Source organism: Lipotes vexillifer, unplaced genomic scaffold, assembly GCF_000442215.2.
Source record: "Lipotes vexillifer unplaced genomic scaffold, Lipotes_vexillifer_v1.1 scaffold1444, whole genome shotgun sequence".
In the NCBI taxonomy this organism is placed as follows: Eukaryota; Metazoa; Chordata; class Mammalia; order Artiodactyla; family Lipotidae; genus Lipotes; species Lipotes vexillifer.
In genome coordinates, this window is record NW_006771128.1 from 242,376 (window position 1) to 255,983 (window position 13,608).

The 13,608-nt window shown below is 37.8% G+C and overlaps 1 protein-coding gene across 4 annotated transcripts in view; it reads right to left on the minus strand.

The window, feature by feature from the left end:
* ADD3 (adducin 3) overlaps nt 1-13,608 on the minus strand; it is a 123,869-nt gene that overhangs the window by 78,971 nt on the left and 31,290 nt on the right. The gene's annotated exons all lie outside the window — the stretch shown is intronic.

The window sequence follows — 13,608 nt, forward strand, 5'->3', positions numbered from 1 at the left end:
AGAGCAGAAAGTGATGTCCACCTGTAAAGAGCAAGCAGATTGACTAAAAACTGAACTGGACCAACAATCATACAGACCAAGGTCTCCAGCACACAACTGAAGTGCAAACAAAATTACTGTGTCCTCCCTAGGCTATTCCACAGCCTGGAAATAAGTTTTTTAAATCACCATTCTTGACCACTGAACCAGGATTTATCATTACTGGCCCAGTGCATGTAAATTTGCCAAAAAGTTTAAATACATAATAATTCATAAAAAACAAAATAAAAAGTGACCCATTAAAACGCTGAAGTAAAAAAAATGCATTCTACTTTTTTTTCTCAAACTTTCAAAATTAATTTAAATTTTCTTTGGTAGGTATATAATTTTAGACAAAGAACAAAATCAAGTTGTTTTACCATTAGTGGGAACCTTCTTATGAAATAACCGGATGATGGAAATTGTTGAAGAAGTACTTATTTGTAATTTGTAATTTACCAGGATAATTAGATTTTCCTGAGTTTAAGATGTGAAAAAATTGATGGAAAAAATTACCAGACAAAATAAGTTATGAGTAAGATTATTATTAATATTGTATTACTGTGTTAAATCTAAATTAAAATCCACATTACATGTAATTCCAGAATACTCCCTGACTAATAATAGCATTATTTTAATTGAAATGAATTATTTTTTCTCCTTTTAAAACATGAGGTTTTTCTGTAAAAATATTTGTAGGATTATTTCTCACATAGGATTTCTCTTATAGGATTATTTTATTTATAGGATTTTTTTCTAGTTCATCTAACATATATTCCTAAACACCTCCAAGTCACTTGGGCAAGACCGAATTTGACAAACACGTTGCCATGAACAAGCAAAACACTTTTGTACTAGTCAAACCTCCTGAATGCCTGGGCTCTTTGTAACCTTTTGGCTCTGCCTGCCTCCCGAGATGATAATATAGAATGTTAGTATAAACTAATAGTTATTTTAATATAGTTGTGTTTTAAATCACCTTATTCTTCTTAATGTGGTTTCTAGTTTGCCCACAGAATAGGCAACTGTTTTCTAATTATGACAAGCTCTGATACAAAAAATAATAATGCCTTTAAGAAACAACGTTGTTCGAAAACTACGACAGAATTCCTTACCTACAATTATCTAATCACAAAGTATATTTTCAAAAAGAATGAGGCTTCCTTTTGCAACATATAAAGTCATAAAATCTTCGAGGAGAAGATTTTTCTAAGATAAGGAATTTAATACAGGGCTCATGGATCCCAAGAGCTTTCATGGATAAACTTCAGAAAAATTAATTTGGTTTCTCTCAAATTAAATACAAAATTATATGTGTACTTTTCTGGGGAGAGTCCATAGCTTTCATCAGATTCTCAAAGTAGCCTGTGACCTCAGAAGAGTTTAGGAAGTGATCTAACTAGATTGGGAGTTTTAAGTAGGGTTTCTTTGGTACATGCCTATCAGCTGTGAGGTTATCTATGACAAGTAACTTCTTGCTGATTTAAGTACTCAAGTTTGTGAAATATTTGCTTTTTGAAATATATAATGGAGCAGACCTAAAATTAACTTTATATTAACATAACTCTCATTTACTCGCATTTCTTATATGACAGAGAGACTCAGAGCAATGAATTTGCCCATAATTCTGAGCACACTTGTAGAAATGTGCTGTGCATGTGAACATCCTACATTACACATATCCTGCAGAAAAAAGCTTGAGAATATCTGATTTGAAGCAATGTCCTCATTTTATAGATGAAGAAACTTAGGCTCAGAGATTTTAAGTGATTTGTTCAAGTCACAGAGGAGTCCTGGTACTTCTACCTATGTAACCTCAAGTAGGGCTGGGATTAGAACGGATCCCTACAATGGTACTTTTTAGTCTGGATTGTAGCTATAAAAAGAATGACTTTAGACCTTGGTATCTGACAAAGTTCCATCCTGGGCATACTTCTTTCACTCTCACCTTCACCTTGGACAACCTCATCTGCCTCCCATGACTTCAACTATCACTCTGCTCTCTCATTCACAAATCTCTATTCCCAGTCCTGTCAAACTCCTTGCTTGCGCTCCAGATCTGTATGTCCAACTGCTCACTTTCTATCTCCTACTGCTGTCCAACTCTCAACCTTCACATGTTGAAAAATCAAACTCCTATTTCCCACACATCCTTCTACAGAGACAGAAGAGATCTTTGCCACAGTTTTCTTTCTCTATGCCAGAAACCCCAGAGTTTCTTTAACTGGACCTTTACCTCCTACCTCTGGGTAATAACCAACTCCTTTTGATTTTACCATTTTTCCTCTCAGGGCTTTTCCTCTCTCTCCCTCTCTATCCCTGAGACTGCTGATTTATTTCAGGCACTCATTCTCTCTCTCCTGGAATACTGTAATAATTTCTTTGCCTTCAAACTTTCATTCCTCAATCTACTTTCAACATTGCTGCCAAAATGAGATTTTTTAACCAATCTGACCACATCACTCCTTTTCCCATAAATTCTTCAATGGCTCCCCATTTTCCAAAGAATAAAGTCCAAATTCCTTAACATGGTAAGTAAAGTTCTCCATGATATAATCTTCGCTATAAATTACTATCTGCTTTATACTGCAATGAAATAATGAGTACTTAAATTTGCAATTAACTCCTAATTATGGATAACCATTAAAAAATTACTGTAGAAGTATACATATATCAACTGGTACATATATTAACTGGTTGTAGACGTGTGCTATATAATGCTGCCAGTGTGAATTTGTTCGATCATGTTTCAGGTAAGCTGGCCCATTAATCACCTCTCAATCTTGGCAAAAGTGTTACATGATCTATCTTTACTAGGTAGAGAAAAAAGCTATATCACATTTTCCCACTGAGTGTATTCTCATCCAAAGCTCACTCAAACAAGCATTGCTGGCAATGTCTAACATCTCTTTATTAAGATAAACGTTGGAAATCTGTGAAAATATTAACTTCCCTAGTGATTTACCTAAAAACCACATTAGTATTTGTGGTGGGCAGCCTCTAAGATGGCCCCCAACGAGTTCACCCTCCTGGTGTGCACACTCTTGTGTAGTCCACTCTCACACTGTATTATGATTGGCCTGAGAAAGCAATAATAGCATATGACAAGTGATGGTATGCCTGCAAGATTAGGTTATAAAAAGACTGTGGCTTCCATCTTAGATCCTCCCTGCCCCCCCTTGCACCCCACCCATTCATTCTGGGGGAAGCCAGCTGCCATGTCTTAAGGACACTCAGACAGTCCTGTGGCAAGGCTCACGTGGCAAGGAACTGAGGCTCCAGTCTTGAGGAACTCAAGTGTGCCAACAACCAAGTGCATGAGGCTGGAAGGAGATTCTCCAGCCCCAGACAAGCCTTGAGATGGCTGAAGTCCCAGCCAGCAGCCTGACCCAGAACCACCCAGCTAAGCTGTTCTTGAATTCCTGACCCACAGAAACTATGCAATAATAAATGTTGTCTTGAACTGCTAAGTTTTGAGGCGATTTGTTACATGGCAGTAGGTAACTAATATATAGTATTTTGGGTTTTGCATATTTTAACATCAGAGAGTGCTCATGTATGCTTTCCTCTTGGAAGCAATGAGGCACACAAATTCTTTACCCATCTCTACTATTTTACCAGAAATTCCTTAAAGCAGCATTTGTCAAACTTGAATAATACACAAACTTTTAAAGGAAAAAACCCAAACACTAAAAAAACAGAACCAAACATGTGACCTTATGATTTTGTCCCATAATGATTAGAAGAATGTATAACTTTCAGCCTCAAAACATACAATAGGGAACGTTGAGTAAATCAATATATAAATAACTCTGGCCATATTTTATCTCCTAATAATAACTTTACTAATTTTATAAAAATGATTCATGCACAATGTTAAAATTAAAAACTACTAAAACATTTCTGAAAAGTTAAAATCACAAGTTAAAATCACAAGATAAAAATCACAAATCTAACAACTCAGAGATAAATTACTGTTAACATTTTGGTAAACATCCTTCAAGCACACATAAGGACATCTATCTCTTCTTATACACATACACATTCATATATTCAGTTTTACATACTATATATGCTACCCTGAAACCTAGCAGTCTCATTTGTTGTGACATCTTTCTAAGCAAATAAAGATCATCATTGTTAACAGCAGCACTGTATTCCAATGTCATATGTACTTATCAAAAGTTATTCGAGGGCTTCCCTGGTGGCGCAGTGGTTAAGGGTCCGCCTGCCAATGCAAGGGACACGGGTTCGTACCCTGGTCTGGGAAGATCCCTCATGCCGCAGAGCGGCTAGGCCCGTGAGCCATGGCCGCTGAGCCTGCACGTCCGGGGCCTGTGCTCCGCAAGGGGAGAGGCCACAACAGTGAGAGGCCCGCGTAGCACAAAAATCTCTAGTTATCTTAAGGTGATAAAAAAAAAAAAAAAAAAAAAAAAATTATTTGATCAGTTCTTTTCAAACAAATTCAGGTTTTTTCCCTAGTTTTTCACTATTTTACAGATATAATTTTCATCCTTATGCATACAACTTTTTACATGTTTGCTCTGCTCCTGAATTCTTTGGAGTAGGATTTAGTCAAAGAGTATAAAACATTTTAACACAAACACAAACCTTCAGAGAGGGTGCATCAAGACGATGTGCCTTTAAAGAGCATCTAGAGTACAGGAGCTATCTTTCACATCTGTTTTAAAACAACACTTAATAATGGGACAGTTTGTAAGGGCTGCATAATATTCCAGTAATACTTAATGACTAGGGGCAAATTATAAGCAAATGTTTTAATAAACAAGATACAAAATTGTCTTTACACTGCTGTCCCAGGTTTGAATACTAGTTCTTAAAAGCTACTATGGGTTCCTTCATTGTCTCTCTCTTCCCTCACTTACTGGTCAGTTGCAAAAGATCCAAGATCCAGTGTGGGATCCAAAGGCCCTGAGGGATGGAGCCACTGTTTGGATGGGCCTGGATCTCAGAACCACCCCTCTCCCCATTTACACTGAACTACACATAGTGAAAAGTAAACCACTGCATTAAGTCACTGAATTTTGGAGATGTTTATAAGCACCGATAGCCTACTGTAATATATTAGGCTCTTTCTGTGGGATGATTTATTCCTGGTTCTTATTTACTAACTTGTATCTGTAGTTCCTAAACATTTTACAATGGGCTTGTATTATTTTTACAGTCAGAAACATTATTTAAAAAAATAAAATACACACATGCACACAATATATGCTATGATATGGCAGCAATTTCTTTGGATTTACATAATTTTTAAATCACCAAAAACATTATGATTTTAAAAATAAATATTGTATTCCATTAATTTCTTAAGAAGCTGAACTATGTGGCTAGTTACTATCTCAGTATGCCACAAAACTTCCCTTCATGCCAGTGTCAAAGAGCAGCATAAGCCCTGCAGCAAGACAGAAACAGTGGTCAAGTGATTTGTAAATGGCTGGCTATATGACTATGACCTTGGGCAAGTCTGGGAAACATTCCACTTCCTACCATGTCAAGTGAGAAAGCTGAACTAGATGACCTTTAACATCTATGAACAGTTCCTTGCATGTAGCATTTTCTTACTTTCTTATGATGCACCTAGTGCTCCTATAACTCTCCATCCCCCAGAAACCCACCTGCTCGTTCTCAGAACTCAGTACCTGGCCATTTCTGGAAAGCAAAAAGCACTAGTCCAATTAACCAAGGGCCAGGAAGGGACTGAGATAACAAAAGAATCTGTCTTGTTCGCGGCTAAAGCAACAGTTGCTTGAAGAGGGATAGTCTGATTCTCCTTTACCTAAATTCTCACTCCAGCAGGCTAGTCGTGACACTACTTTTGATTGCTGGGCAATGACCTGCACACCCCTCTATATAACACTATCCTCCTGCCTTAAAATGCCAAAATGAACTTAGAAGATCACATATATGACAGTACCGCAGAGAGTGGGAATCATCTATTTAAAAGCTAAAATGAATGGTAACTACACTTATGGCGATCACCTTGTAGTATATTCAGATGTCAAATTATAATGCTGTACACCTGAAACATATAAAAAAAGAAATATAGGTCTTTCTGGAAAGGACAAGGAGTATGGAGTTGAAGTAGCACAGGTGATCTGAAGCTGCTCACGAATTTCGTGAAGTCTATGGTAGAAGTTAAGAATGACAAGGCTGTCCCTGAAGCTTGAAGCCTGGACATGGCAGTGCAAGCTGAGGCCCCTGTGCCGGTGCTACAGAGCCCTTCCCTAGCAGTGAAAGTAACACCAATCTCCTTGGACACACCCAGTGGCAATTGCCTAACAAGTCATTCCTACAGCTACTACTACACCTCTATGAAATTACCTTTTGTTGCACACACAGTCACGCTTCCCAGCATGGCCCAACCCTGGAGGCTGGGCAGGATCCACTCCCAGCAACCAGCTCAGAGACCCAGAAGCTCAATCCCACCTCTCAATGACGAACTTTTTTGCCTTTTCTCAAGCAGGGGCAAAGCACCTTTCTTAATAATCTCTCTAAACCATAAAGGACCCTGTTGATGCTGCATATACATGACTCAGGAAGGCTACCTACATGACTTTTGCCTAAAGACTTTCTGGTAGAGCCTACGCTGAGGAATAGTGTGAGCCTTCTATGGGTGGAGCCTTCTCTAGGGTAAGCCTTCTCTGGCCAGGGGGTTTTAACGTTCCCCTGAAATAAAGAGTCTGACCCCGTTTTTGATGTTTGACTAATTTTTCCTCCCAGTTTTATTGAGTTATAATTCTTATTTAAAAAACCTGCACATGGGCTTCCCTGGTGGCGCAGTGCTTGAGAGTCCGCCTGCCGATGCAGGAGACGCGGGTTCGTGCCCCGTTTCGGGAAGATCCCACATGCCGCGGAGCGGCTGGGCCCGTGAGCCATGGCCGCTGAGCCTGCGCGTCCGGAGCCTGTGCTCCGCAAATGGGAGAGGCCACAACAGTGAGAGGCCCGCATAACGCAAGGAAAAAAAAAAAAAAAAACCTGCACATAACTAATGAATACAATTAGATGAATGTGGATGTATGTATATACTCATTTTCCCCATAGCCAAGGCCTTGTTTTTTCTTTTTTCCTTTTTCCTTCTTTTAGGTTGGGGTTCTGTTTTACCTTGCTGTTGTTGATTCATTTATATTTTTGAATTTTATTTTTTTTATATGGCAGGTTCTTCTTCTTCTTCTTCTTCTTATTTTTTTTTTGGTGCACGGGCCTCTCACTGTTGTGGCCTCTCCCGTTGCAGAGCACAGGCTCCGGACGCACAGGCTCAGCGGCCATGGCTCACGGGCCTAGTCGCTCCGCGGCATGTGGGATCTTCCCAGACTGGGGCACGAACCCATGTCTCCTGCATCGGCAGGCGGACTCTCCACCACTGCGCCACCAGGGAAGCCCTCTTATTATCTATTTTATACATATTAGTGTATATGTCAATCCCAATCTCCCAATTCATCCCACCACCACCACCCCCTATATTTTTATTTTTTTCTAATAAGTCTTTTATTTTTCTAATTTTATTTTATTCTTTATACTTTGTTATTGGTCTGCTCCTTTTGACTTGTTCCCGCCCCCCCTTTTTTTTCTTTTTTCTGTTGTGGTTTTGTTTTACCTTGTTGCAGTTGTTTCAATTATATTTTTATTTTTCCTAATTTTTTTTTATTTCTCTAATTTTATTTTATTTTTTATTCTTTGTTATTGTACTGCTCCTTTTTTTCCTTTTCTTTCTTTTTTTTTTTTTTTCTGTGCCACGCAGCTTGCAGGATGTTTGTTCCCAGGCTGGAGGTTGGGCCCGAGTTCCTGTGGTGGGAGCATCGAGTCCAAACTGCTGGACTAACAGAGAACCTCAGACCCCAGGGAATATTAATCAGAGTGAGACCTCCTGGAGGTTCTCATCTCAGCACCAAGACCCGGCTCTACCCAACTGCCTGCAAACTCCAGTGCTGGATGCCTTAGGCCAAACAACCAGTAAGACAGGAATACAGCCCCACCCACCAAAAAAAAAAAAAAAAATGAAATGACAAAAAGTATGTCACAGACAAAGGAGCAAGGTAAAAACCTACAAGACCAAATACATGAAGACGAAATAGGCAACCTACCTGAAAAAGAATTCAGAATAATGATAGTAAAGATGATCCAAAATCTCGGAAACAGAATGGAGAAAATACAAGAAACGTTTAACAAGGATCTAGAAGAACTAACAAGCAAAGAAACAGTGATGAACAAAACAATAACTGAAATTAAAAATACTCTAGAAGGAATCAATAGCAGAATAACTGAGGCAGAACGGATAAGTGAGCTGGAAGGTAAAATGGTGGAAATAAGTGCCAGAGAGCAGAATAAAGAAAAAAGAATAAAAAGGATTGAGGAATGTCTCAGAGACCTCTGGGACAACATTAGACACACCAACATTCAAATTATAAGGGGTCCCAGAAGAAGAGAAAAAGAAAGGATCTGAGAAAATATTTGAAGAGATCATAGTTGAAAACTTCCCTAACGTGGGAAAGGAAATAGTCAATCAAGTCCAGGAAGCACAGAGAGTCCCATACAGGATAAACCCAAAGAGAAACATGCCGAGACACATATTAATCAAATTATCAAAAATTAAATACAAATAAAAATTATTAAAAGCAGCAAGGGAAAAGCAACAAATAACATAAAAGGGAATTCCCATAAGGTTAACAGCTGATCTTTCAGCAGAAAGAAGGGAGTGGCAGGACATATTCAAAGTGATGAAAGGGAAAAACCTACAACCAAGATTAGTCTACCTGGCAAGGATCTCATTCAGATTTGACAGAGAAATCAAAAGCTTTACAGACAAGCAAAAGCTATGAGAATTCAGCACCAGCTTTACAACAAACGCTAAAGGAACTTCACTGAGCAGGAAACACAGAGAAACCCACTTTCTACAAGAAACCCACTTCAGACCCAGGGACACATACAGACTGAAAGTAAGGGGATAGAAAAAGATATTCCATGCAAATGGAAATCAAAAGAAAGCTAGAGTAGCAATACTCATATCAGATAAAATAGACTTTAAAATAAAGACAGTTACAAAAGATAAGGAAGGACACTACATAATGATCAAGGGATGAATCAATCCAAGGTGAAAACATAACAATTATAAATATTTATGCCCCCGAAATAGGAGCACCTCAATACATAAAGCAAATGCTAACAGCCATAAAAGGAGAAATCAACAGTAACACAATAATAGTGGGGGACTTTAACACCCCACTTACACCAACAGACAGATCAACCAGACAGAAAAGGAATAAGGAAACACAAGCTTTAAATGGCACAATAGACCAGATAGACTTAATTGATATTTTTAGGACATTCCACCTGAAAGCAGAAGAATACACTTTCCTTCATGAAACGTTCTCCAGAATAGATCACATCTTGGGTCACAAATCAAGCCTTGGAAAATTTAAGAAAACTGAAATCATATCAAGCATCTTTTCTGACCACAACACTATGAGATTAGAAATCAATTACAGGAAAAAAACAGTAAAAAAACACAAATACATGGTAGCTAAACAGTGTGCCGCTAAATAACCAAGAGATCACTAAAGAAATCAAAGAAGAAATCAAAAAATACTTAGAAACAAACGACAATGAAAATACGACGATCCAAAATCTATGGGACGCAGCAAAAGCAGTTCTAAGAGGGAAGTTCATAGCAATTCAAGATCACCTCAAGAAACAAGAAAAATCTCAAATAAACAATCTAATCTTACACCTAAAGCAACTATAAAAAGAAGAACAAAGAAAACCCAAAGTTAGTAGAAGGAAAGAAATCATAAAGATCAGAGCAGAGATAAATGAAATAGAAATGAACAAAACAACAGCAAAGATCAATAAAACTAAAAGTTGGTTCTTTGAGAAGATATACAAAACTGATAAACCTTTAGCCAGACTCATCAAGAAAAAAAGGGAGAGGACTCAAGTCAATAAAATTAGAAGCGAAAAAGGAGAGATTACAACTGACACCGCAGAAATACAAAAGCTCCTAAGAGACTACTACAAGCAACTAGACGCCAATAAAATGGACAACCTGGAAGAAATGGGCAAATTCTTGGAAAAGTACAACTTTGCAAGACTGAACCAGGAAGAATTAGAAAATATAAACAGATCACTCACAGGTAATGAAATTGAAACTGTAATCAAAAATCTTCCAACAAGCAAAAGTCCAGGACCAGATGGCTTCACAGGTGAATTCTATCAAACATTTACAGAAGAGTTAACACCTATCCTTCTCAAACTCTTCCAAAAAATTGCAGAGGGAGGAACACTCCCAAACTCGTTCTATGAGGCCACCATCACCCTGATACCAAAACCAGACAAAGATATCATAAAAAAAGAAAATCATAGACCAATATCACTGATGAACATAGATGTAAAAATCCTCAACAAAATACTAGCAATCAGAATCCAACAACACATTAAAAGGATCATACACCATGATCAAGCGGGATTTATCCCAGGGATATAAGGATTCTTCAATATACGCAAATCAATCAATGTGATACACCATATTAACCAACTGAAGAATAAAAACCACATGATCATCTCAATAGATGCAGAAAAAGCTTTTGACAAAATTCAACACCTATTTATGATAAAAACTCTCCAGAAAGTAGGCATAGAGGGAACCTACCTCAACATAATAAAAGCCATATATGACAAACCCACAACAAACATCATTCTCAATAGTAAAAAACTGAAAGCATTTCCTCTAAGATCAGGAACAAAACAAGGATGTCCACTCTCACCACTATTATTCAACACAGTACTGCAATTCCTAGCCACGGCCATCAGAGAAGAAAAAGAAATAAAAAGAATACAAATTGGAAAAGAAGTAGAACTGTCACTGTTTGCCAATGACATGATACAATACATAGAAAATCCTAAAGATGCCACCAGAAAACTACTAGAACTAATTAATGAATTTGGTAAGGTTGCAGGATACAAAATTAATGCACAGAAATCTCTGGCATTCCTATACACTAATGATGAAAAATCTGCAAGTGAAATCAAGAAAACACTCCCATTTACCATTGCAACAAAAAGAATAAAATATCTAAGAATAAACCTACCTAAGGAGGCAAAAGACCTGTTTGTAGAAAATTATAAGACACTGATGAAAGAAATTAAAGATGATACAAATAGATGAAGAGATATACCATGTTCTTGGATTGGAAGAATCAATATTGTGAAAATGACTCTACTACCCAAAGCAATCTACAGGTTCAGTGCAATCCCTATCAAATTACCACTGGCATTTTTCACAGAACTAGAACAAGAAATTTTACAATTTGTATGTTAACACAAAAGACCCCTAATAGCCAAAGCAATCTTAAGAAAGAAAACTGGAGCTGGAGGAATCAGGCTCCCTGACTTCATACTACACTACAAAGCTACAGTAATCAAGACAATATGTTACTGGCACAAAAACAGAAATATAGATCAATGGAGCAGGATAGAAAGCCCAGAGATAAACCCACACACATATGGTCACTTTATCTGTGACAAAGGAGGCAGGAATATAAAATGGAGAAAAGGCAGCCTCTTCTATAAGTGGTGCTGGGAAAAAAGGATAGATACATCAAAAGAATGAAATTAGAACACTTCCTAACACCATACACAAAAATAAACTCAAAATGGATTAAGACCTAAATGTAAGGTCAGATACTATAAAACTCTTGGAGGAAAACCTAGGCAGAACACTCTATGACATAAATCACAGCAAGATCTTTTTTGACCCACCTCCTAGAGTAAGGGAAATAAAAACAAAAATAAACAAATGGGACCTAATGAAACTTAAAAGCTTTTGCACAGCAAAGGAAACCATAAACAAGACGAAAAGACAAACCTCAGAATGGGAGAAAATATTTGCAAATGAAGCAACTGACAAAGGATCAATCTCCAAAATATAAAAGCAGCTCATGCAGTGCAGTATCACAAAAACAAACAACCCAATCCAAAAACGGGCGAAAGCCCTAAATAGACATTTCTCTAAAGAAGACACAGAGATAGCCAACAAATACATGAAAAGATGCTCAACATCACTAATCATTAGAGAAATGCTAATCAAAACCACAATGAGGTAATACCTCACACCAGTCAGAATGGCCATCATCAAAAAATCTAGAAACAATAAATGCTGGAGAGGGTGTGGAGGAAAGGGAGCCCTCCTGCACTGTTGGTGGGAATGTAAACTGACACAGCCATTAGGGAGAAGAGTATGGAGGTTCCTTAAAAAACTAAACATAGAACTACCATATGAGCCAGCAATCCCACTACTGGGCATATATCCTGAGAAAACCATAATTCAGAAAGAGACATGTACTACAATATTCACTGCAGCTCTATTTACATTTGCCAGGACATGGAAGCAACCTAAATGTCCATCAACAGATGAACAGATAAAGAAGATGTGGCACATATATACAATGGAATATTACTCAGCCATAAAAAGGAACGAAACTGAATTATTTGTAGTGAGGTGGATGTACCTAGAGTCTGTCATACAGAGTGAAGTAAGTCAGAAAAAGAAAAACAAATACCGTATGCTAACACATATATATGGAATCTAAAAAAAACAACAAAAAACAAATGGTTGTGAAGAACCTAGGGGCAGGACAGGAATAAAGATGCAGACGTAGAGAATGGACTTGAGGACATGGGGAGGGGGAAGGGTAAGCTGGGACGAAGTGAGAGAGTGGTATGGACATAAGTACACTGCCAAATGTAAAATAGATAGCTAGTGGGAAGCAGCCGCATAGCACAGGGAGATCAGCTTTGTGCTTTGTGACCACCTAGAGGGGAGGGTGGGAGGGAGATGCAAGAGGGAGGAGATATGGGGATATATGTATATGTATAGCTGACTCACTTTGTTATAAAGCAGAAACTAACACAGCATTGTAAAGCAATTATACTCCAATAAAGATGTGGAAAAAAAAATGTGGCTTCCAATGGTGATATTTTTCCCCCTCAAAGAAAGATAGGTACTCCAATAAAGATGTGAAAAAAAAATTGAACATAATTAATGAGTACAATTAGATGAATTTGGATGTATGTATATACTCATTTTACCAACACCACTGTCCAGGTAACAAACACATCCACCACCTCCCCCCAAAAATGAAACGAGACTTTAAACTTTAAAAGGAAGATGTATTTTCTAAACTATGAAAGGGGATGTTTACATGAGAAATATCAAGGCTTGGAGAAAGTATAAAGAATTCCAAGACTGGTAAAAATATTGTAGTTATAAATTGGCTCCACTGTACAATGCTGTCTCACTGTAGATGGTTAAAAAACATAAAGGAAACCAATGTTAAAAAAGCTAATAAGAAAAGAGGGCTTCTGGAACAGTTCCATAACAGAAGACAGCTGGCTTTGCTGGGGACAGCGGGTGGCATGAGGGAGGAAAAGGAACGAAAGGAAAAGAGAAGATTCAGAAAGATTTCCTAGTCTAGGAAAAAAACAGTGGTTCTCAAATTTGGTCTCCGAACAGCAACATCACCTGAAAATTTATTAGAAATTCAAATTATTGGGCCTTACTCCAAACTGCTGAAC